This window comes from Equus asinus, chromosome 5, assembly GCF_041296235.1.
Source record: "Equus asinus isolate D_3611 breed Donkey chromosome 5, EquAss-T2T_v2, whole genome shotgun sequence".
NCBI classification, from domain to species: domain Eukaryota; kingdom Metazoa; phylum Chordata; class Mammalia; order Perissodactyla; family Equidae; genus Equus; species Equus asinus.
In genome coordinates this window covers 17,435,158-17,444,629 of record NC_091794.1, presented here as the reverse complement: position 1 = coordinate 17,444,629, position 9,472 = coordinate 17,435,158, and the positions used below count along the sequence as shown (strand labels likewise).

The window sequence follows — 9,472 nt, the reverse complement described above, 5'->3', positions numbered from 1 at the left end:
AATCATTTTTCTAAGAGGGTAGGAGGTGAACACATTTCTAGAACCTTACACATTGTTGAAAAAAAAGTCAGTTGCTTTAAAGGCCCCATAGACACCCATCATAATCACTGGTTACTGAGAAGAACCAAAAGAAAAGTTTTCCTGTGTATACCAGCATTGGTCTTTCAAGATCTTAGTTAAAAATTAGTGTGACCTGAGACATGTACTAGCCATTTACTAGACAGAGCAAAACGTTTACTAGATATGTATAGTCATGTGTTGCTTAACGACAAAGATACGTTCTGAGAAATGCATACTTAGGGGATTTCATTGTTGTGTGAACATCACAGAGTGTACCCACACAAACCTAGATAGTATAGCCTACTGCACACCTAGGCTAAATGGTACCAATCTTATAGGACCACCATTGTATACGTGGTCCATCTCTGACCAAAATGTTGTTATGTGGTACATGACTGTACTAGACGTCAATGGCATTTCTCCTCTGTTGTGTAGATTTGGATTCCAAAGCAAACCATTTTGCAACTTTCATATAAGTCAGGTAACTTGCTGTTAGTTAATGAGGGTATCTTTGTATGGCTCCATGGACTATGATCACAAATCATCGAGGGCCTAGACCACAGTACATTCTGCAGCCAACTTTGCCTTTGCTTTAAAATTAAACTTTCTCATGAGAGCAGAGTTGAACAGTGAACCAACCAGAAAATAGTATTAAACAATGTAGGATACTTGGGGGACTAGAAGCACATATACGTTAAAGAAATACAAATACATATTATAATAAGATACCAATGTATAACTCAACTGTTATTAACACGTTTAATTTAATTCTGGTTCTAGCTTGGGAAGATACTAAAACAATTCATCCAAAACTTTTCCTTAGAGACAAAAACATTTCAGGATTCACATTCTGCTTTTCAGTGTATTGGTTTATCATCAAAGATCCTCACAAGAAACTTTACTCCATTTTGCTTGACGGTTATACCATCTGATATTTCAGTTGTTCTGCTTACTCTTTAAACTCTTAAGATTTCAAAATGGTGTTGTTGTTTTTTTAACTCCAAAAGCTGGTAATAAGATCAGTCATACAACAAGACTCTAAGATCCTATGTAAAATCCTCTTTCCAAATATATTTTTCTTCATGCAACAACTTTAATAACCTCTTCGAAATCTAGGGCCGAACATCAATTTACACATTAAGTTACATATATGTTACTTTTGTACTACAAACAAATCTCCAGCTTGGCCTTTATCAAAGACTCATTGACAAAAATGTTTCAAAAGTTAATTAAAAAAATACATTCAAACAGAATACAAATAGATCTGAATTTTTTAAACAATATTTTGAAATAATTTCAAACTTACAGAAAAGTTTCAAGAATAATAAAAATAACTCCTGTATTCTCTTAATCCAAATGCATCAAATCTTAGGATTTTGCCACATTTGTTATCTCTCTTTCTCTGTCATTATATATGTTGTCTAAAAACATTTGAAAGTAAGTAGTAGAAATCATGCCTCTTTACCTCTACATACTTATATTTTTCTTAAGAACAAGGACATGCATACATAAACATTGTACAATTATTAAATTGAGGACATTTAATATTCATGGTACTGTTATTAATAGAAAGTTCATTATCAAATTTTATCAATTGTTCCAATAATGCCCATTATGGCAATCCTCCCCAGCCCCATCTCCAACTCAGAATCTAATCCAAGACCACATATTTCTTTTAGTTGTCATGTTTCTTTAGTTTCTTTTAATCTGGAACAGTTTCCCAGGCTTTCATTGTCTTTTATGATGTTGACATTTTAAAAAGAGTACAGACCAGCAGTTTGGAGTTTGTCTGGTACTTTTTCATGTTCCCGTGCAAGGTATGCATGTTCAGCAGGTACAGTATGTAAGAAATGCTGTGTCCTCTCGAGTACGTTCCCATCAGGCGGCACATGATGTTGGGCTGTCCCATTGTTGGTGATGGTAACTTTGATCACTTGGTTGAGGTACTCTGGGTCAGGTTTCTCCACTGTAAGTTTACCATTTTGTGTTAACAAGAAATCTGTGGCGAGATACTTTGAGACTGTATAAATATCCTGTTTCTCATCAAACTTTCACCAATCATTATAGCATCCCATGGTGAGTCTTACCTGATTACTATGGATGACTGCAAAATGGTAATTTTTAAAGTCTATCATTCTTTCTACATTTAGGATGTAACATTCTACTATAAGAAGAGCTTCTTCATCTCCTCTATTATTTATTTATGTATTTATTATCCATGTGAATCCGTGGGTTCCTAGTTTATTCAATGGGTTATAATAAATTACTGTAATTATTCATTTCAAAACACAAATTGTCATAAATTCGACCAGACAGAGCCCTTTCAAGTTGGCACTTGTATCCATTTGACATGTCCTCATCGTTTTTCAATCATTTCCTTACTTTGTAGCTCAACAAGACATTCTAAGCTTATCTTGGATTTTCTCTGCTCCAGCCCTGAAATCAGCTGTAGTCCTTTTTAGTAGAGGAATGGTATTTAGAATCCCAAATGTAGGCAGACACTAGATTTTGAAACATATGCTTTAAAAGATATTCAGTGTTTCTTCTGTTGTATCTAAAGCACCAGTTTGGGCAAAGCTAACTGTGTCCAAAGAGCGAAACAGTGGGCAATGTGTGTTGGCCGACCTAGTAATATAAATCTTAAAAATCTAAAGTGCTATGTATTTCTTCTATTTTAAGATTCTAAGATGCACCATAGTTTTAGTAACAGCTTTGTGGAGGGTGGAGGGAGGGTAAAGAATTCTACATTAAGGGTTCACATTGATTATAAGGCATCTACTAATTTCAAAAACATCAAGATGTAAAAAAATTTGCATCTTAGAATCAAGAAAACAAGCAATTTGTCTCAAAGAAGAGCATATCATTATGGCTGCATGCAAAATCATCCAAATGATTTACAGAAAGCATTAAATAATGTTATAAACTGCTTTGTTTATATTTCTTTACTCTTATTATCCTTATCTATACATTCTTTTATTTTCACCAGGTTGCAATAAAAGTATAGGGGATAGGTCAAATGAGTCTATTTTATTTTTTATAGATACATGAAAAATGAGAAGAAATCACAGCCAGATCTTCTATTCCTCAATGATTGAGCTGAAAGAAGATATATTATCACTAGAAATATGTTGATTTCTTCTACATTTTCTCACATGCTAAATTTTAATAGGTCTATTGTATCATCTCAATGAATCAGAAAACTAAATGGATTTTGATAATAATAACAAGACTATTTTATGTCTGGATGTGACTTTATAGTTAACAAACACTTTGCAAGGGCAATCTCATCAAGAGTAGCATAGTGTATTAACTAATTAGGAGAACCTGCTAGGGATCTGACTTCCCCAGTACAAGTCCTGTCTCTGTTACTTACTAGATTTGTACCCTTAGGCAAATTCACTTCTCTAAGCCTCACTTTTCTCATCTGTCAAAGGAAGATAATAGTAGTCAAATGGTCATCGTCAGGATGAAATGAGAGGACTCAGGGAAAGTGGATAGACCAGTACTGGTGCTCAGTAGACTGCTCAATAAATGTTAACTAACAGAGAAGTAGATCAAAGACAGAGGTAAGTGTCATTCTAGTATCTCAAATGAAAACATTTACTGTGTACATCCCTTGTAAGAAGAGTTAGTATTTTTTCCCGACTTAAGAACCTAAATGGAGTGAATAGGAAAGATCTGAAGTTCTGTCAGGAATATGAGTTAGGAAGCTGCACCACAGGCAGATATATCGCTTACCCAGGGCCGTTTAGCTAGCTAGCTCTTCAGTTGACTCACTGCCAGCAGGTCATAGTTGGCCTAACCCATCCTTTTTTTTTCTCATCTACTACCCTCTCATCTATAAGAAAACTATAGTTCAAGTGAGCTATTGGTTCAGAAGACTGAGCAAAAATTTTTGAGCCCTGGATAAGCAGAGAAAAGGAGAAAAGAGCACACACTCAGTGGATTTGGATTGGCCTGCTCACTCAGGTTTTGTCAGCTCGTGGATTACTCACTCTCTGTGACAATGTTGATCATAAGCGATCCTGAGGGTTCTTATCTTGGGACAATACCATACAGGTGATTAACACTTTAAATAAGAGAAGACACCCTTCATCTTCCACGATAAGGGATTCAGCATTTCCCTTTGAATTCCTTAATTGGCCTTTCTAATTAGAGGGATTTGCTGCTTTATTTGGCCCTAGTTGGCTGTGATCTGGGTGGTTTCTGCAAGACTGGGCCAGATTGTTTGCATCTTAAAGGAATTCTGGGGAACCCCTACTCTTTTCTGGGATTTCTTTCATGCTATTCGAGGGTTTTAGAGAACTGAGGTGCAGAGGAAGGAAGAGGGGACTCTACTGCCTATTTCAGAGTAATTACATCATTCGTGCTGGCTCGGCTCCTACAACATCCTGTGAAGCTTGGATGAAACAATATGCGTGATTAGACTTTCACGGGTCCCCTGACATTTGCACAGCTCTTGTCCTGTTTTAGCACCTACAATACTAACTCTTGGGAGAATCTCCTAAGTTCTTTCTGCTAAATTGGTTTGTCTAAAGCTTCCATGTAACTAAAAGCTGGAAAAGAAAGGAATTCATTATTTGGAAAATGTTAAAGCATGTGGGGACATGTAGGATAACAGTACGAAACATAGTTCACGAGGGGCTACACCACAATGTGGCTTAAAAATATCAACATTAGGACAGAAATGTAATTATACCATCATCATAAGAAGCAATTTGTAACAATTAACTCTTCAAAGACACCTGTTTCCACCTTGCCCTGCACAAGCCTCAGGTGTTTGTTCAAAGGGACCAAACCCACAAACTTTGAAATTCCTTTCACTAGGGAGCCAACAGCATTGAGCGTGCACTTTACCGCCCAGGCACCTCTTCTGCTTCCTTGACATGAACCACCCCAACGACACTTCCCCCTAGCCCCACCACCCAAGTTTCACTACAGGTAGACTCAGAAGCATCTCAAGTTTTAATTTTCTCCCTTGCTTTGGATAGAGAATTAATGCTTTCTAGAAGCTGGATGTATGGCTATCTTGTCCCTTCTAGCTACCAGTGTACTGCCGGTGATCTGTTGTCTGACCTTTTGCTATCAGTGTATATCTCCTCAGCCTCAGGGTTTTTCTTGGCTATCCCCAGTCTCTGATTTTCATTCTTGAGCTCGGGAGCTTACGAAAGAACTCAGCAGCCTGTCTGCCTCTCGCTCTTTAATTAGCTCCCCAGAGCCTTTTCTTGAAAGTCTGTCTGGATCACTTTGAAAGGGATATTTCCTGTATATAAAGCTCCTCCTCATCAGGAGGTATGTATAGCTTAAAACTTGCCTTATCCACTCTATACACAGCTTACCAAGGCCACTGATTATGAAAACATGCTACTAGAAGGATCGAGGATGAAATAATTTATCTTTTCATGGTTTTGTTTATTCAACAGATGTTGTTTAACCACCTATTATATTCAATACACTGAAAAAGCTACACTGATGGATGCAGTTCCTGTCTCAGAGAACTTATAGTCCAGAGCAATAGTTCTTAAACTTCACTGTACATAAGATTCTTCTGGGGAGCTTGATAAAAACCAGATACTCAGGCTCCATAACTCAAAGGTTATGATCCCATTGGTGCAGAATGAGACCTGAGAATCTGTATTTTTATAGTAAGTACCCCCCGCCCCCCAGAGAAATGATGCCAGGATCCTGTGGATACTTTAAGAAACATCACTCTACAAGAGAGATACCTCAAGTTGACATCACCTTCTTTCAGGTACTCATTTCTGGAAACCAGTGAAAGCAGGCAAAACATGGCCTATTTGTTTGGTTTACCTAAATAAGATGTGGAACTCACATTGTATCTGTATTGTTTATTCCTACCAAGATACTCAAATTGCTTTATTGCTTTTTCTTCCCTTTCTTTTGTCATAGGAGTGAGCATTATGTGTCTCAATTTTCGAGATGGAGGAGAAGAAGTTAAAAATTATCGCTCAATCTGCCACACATTACATAGCAAGTCGGTAGCAGGTGCAGGTCCCTAGCACATAGCTTCACCTGCTTCACAACATAACAAGATAGCATTCTTTTTCATATTCAGAAAATGCAACGGCTTCCCAAGCTCCTATGTGCTCTGATTACTCAGTGATGCTCAACTTAAAAACAACTTGACTTTCTCAGGTTCACCAAGCTGTGGGTGGGGCCCAGGAATCTGAAATTTTTAAAGGGTCTCCAGATAATGATGCTGCTGGGAACCACTGTTATGAGAGAGAAATGTGTAGAAAGTACAGACAAGGATGGGGTGAATCTCCTCACCTGCCCGTCCCACTACCTTGTTCAACTTGAGTCCATTGACCTTTGTGCTGCTGTCTATGCTTATTCTCTTCTGGCTCCCAACCCCAAATCTTTTACTTTCTTTTCTTATTTCCCTTTGGCAAAATACTCAGGTCACAGTTCCATCTGTTTACTTGAAGCAACAGTTGCTCTCTTTCCATATGTGGTTTAAGTCCCTTCATCTCCAGAGTGAAGCCTGTGGATTCTTGAGTGTATCCAAATTACGTTGATGTTGAGGGCCTGCTGGGGAGTACAGAAAATTACAGGTAAGATAAATAGACATATATATACAAGACAGATGTTATATATATTATATATTTCTATATAAATTATATATAAAGATGTTAGATATTTATATATATCTACACAAAATAGATGCACATTTCAAAAATCTTAAAAGTAAGTACATTTGCCATCTACCCTTTTATTTCAATTCCATCTATCACCTTCAACTTCCAATATTATATGATGCTTATAGCAAAACTATTTCTAATGGAAACTGCCAAGATTTTACTCACTGGCTCTCAGTCAGAAAAATGCTTTGGAGATGGCCACGTCAAAGTCAGGTCAGCTATCCTAAAACCCTGAAGAGAGACAGTGAAAGAAAATCCATAAGTATCCTAGTCTACATTATCTCAGCCTGCAAGACTGATAAAACCATGAGCACCAATATTTGACTCGGCTCCAGTTTCTCCTCTTTCTTTCAGCTCTGTAAAGATTTTCTTGTTGATTGCTCCTTGACCTAACTTGCACATCAGTATCCACAACTCTGAAGAAAGTTTTTTTTTTCTTAAATACTTAAACACTTTTTTCATTTTTTTTTCTAAAGCGTAAATGACCCTTATGAGGAGAAGTGGAAAGTTCTAGATGTAGTGTAACAAGTGAGGTTTTGGAGTCTATAGCTCTTAATTCGAACCCTGCTCTTCCCCTTCTTAGCTCTTTGACCTTGGACAAGTGTGAACTTTCTGAGCCTCGGTTTCCTCAGCTATAAAATGGAGTTACTAATAGCGCCTTCGTCAAAGGGACGTTGTAATGAGAAAAGGCACACAAATTGCTTAGCGGAGCATGGCCCATAAGAAGCATTCATTAAAGGTTAAATTGCATTGTTATCCTTATCGTTAGTCTTGGGAACATTTGTATTTTCATAGGCATCAGCACTTTTAGAAAAATAAATAAAACTCCTTATTAAGAATATCAGCAAGCAAATGGATGAGGATTTGTAGGGGGCTCAATTAATATTCTTGCCTGAAAGAATACCACTAGCTTTTGAATAAATTTGTTCATTCAGCAAAACTGTATTGCACATTTGCTATGCGAATTATATATCAATAAATTACACACACACACACACACACAACTGCATTGTGCACTCTTGTCTGTGCAGGGCACTGAGATAGGCGCAGGGGATACTAAGACACAAAAGTCCAGCTCCTGCCCCTAGAGTGTGAATGGGAGCTAATCCGAGTTTAGTTCAGTGTCCTGACTCACCATCTAACACCTGCCGAGAACAGACGTCAGCTCTCAAAGAAGAACATGCTTGAATGAGTCAGTGTCAAGAATGGTACACAAAGTTCCCGTCTCTGCATCACCTGATAGCTCTCTAGCCACCATGGGACCCAGGAGAAGTCCTTTCCCATTCCACATTCTTTCCTTGCCCAGCCTGATGGCAGGGTGGCTCCTGTCAGGAGTCTCCTTAATAAAGGATTGGGAATCGGTAATTATGAGAATGGAGATGATAAGGATCAGACAATTAAAAGGTAATTTCTACATATGCTATGACAGGTTGGAAGAATGGCATGAAAAATGGAGAAAGTAAATTTCCTATCACTTTGGATTTGAAACTGCACAATGCAAGCTCTCCATTACTGCAGAACTGTGGAAAGTGCCGACTACCACCACCCCCTTGCCAGTGTAAATTTACTTCAATAGGGTTTTTCCCTCAGGGCTTAGAAATGCTGAATATGTCTAGAAGTTTTCTGTCCATTGCTTTACTTTTTTTTTTTTGAAGAGAGAAAAAAATGTTAATTTTGAAGCAAAGACCAAAGAAAGTACAATTTGGGTAAAGCAGACGGGCCAGCAAAGATTAGTTTTAGACTAGATATCGTTCTCAGTCCAATAAACTGAGATTTAAAGAAACAGAAATTAAAAAAAAAATTAGGCTGGTAAAGATGGTAATTTGGCCAGAGTGCAATATATGTTTCCAAGAGTGGTGGAAAGGCCCTGTAAATATGGTGAAGGAGTCCTGAGCTGGGAATTGAGAAACCTGAGACCTTATCCAGGTTTCCATTGGTCCCTGTGACCTCAGACTAGTTTTATAAACTTTCTGGCCTTAGACTCCTCATCTGAAAAATAAAACTAGGTGAGGCTTCGGGTCTCTTCCATCTCAGACACACCTACAGCATGTGAAGTGTGAGAATGTAACATCACAGCTTATGAAGCCATTTGGATTGTTGAGTGGGTTTTCCTCCCAAGTTTCATCCAAGTTATACACATGCAGTTATTACAGAGTGTTGGACCTGTCCTCCTAACTCTAGATCTTTCCTCTTCATACCCCAAGCCTAAATGACTCTTCAGACTGGCATTATATTTCTTCAAGCCAGCTATTGTGTCTGGCGATTCACAAGTCAGTTTCTCTATATCTTTGTTTAGTCATTGTCACCATCCTCTGAGATAAGTATTATTTTTCCATTTCACAGATTAGAAAAATTAAGGCTCAGAGAAGTGAAATACTTTATATTCCATGCCTAGTGGCTGGCATAACCTGGACTGAGACTGAGATTTTTTTTTTAAAGGTTTTATTTTTTTCCTTTTTCTCCCCAAAGCCCCCCAGTACATAGTTGTATATTCTTCACTGTGGGTCCTTCTAGTTGTGGCATGTGGGATGCTGCCTCAGCGTGGTTTGATGAGCAGTGCTATGTGTGCGCCCAGGATTCGAACCAACGAAACACTGGGCCGCCTGCAGTGGAGCGAGCGAACTTAACCACTCGGCCACGGGGCCAGCCCCTGAGATTGAGATATTTTGATTTTCATGTTAGTTCTCTTATACTGTGCCTCTGTGGTAATCCTGATTAATGTGGAAAGAGCTATGAAGCTTTGGTGAAAA

General features: G+C 38.1%; 1 long non-coding RNA gene across 1 annotated transcript in view; it reads right to left on the bottom strand.

Moving 5' to 3' along the window:
* Nucleotides 1-820: 820 nt before the first annotated feature.
* The window catches only part of LOC123286075 (uncharacterized), a 143,355-nt gene continuing 134,703 nt past the window's right edge, over nucleotides 821-9,472 (bottom strand). The window contains exons 5-6 of the long non-coding RNA XR_011503166.1: nucleotides 6,888-6,953; nucleotides 821-6,612 (exon numbers count right to left, since the gene is read on the bottom strand). This is a non-coding gene — a long non-coding RNA (uncharacterized lncRNA). The remainder of the gene's footprint in view (nucleotides 6,613-6,887; nucleotides 6,954-9,472) is intronic.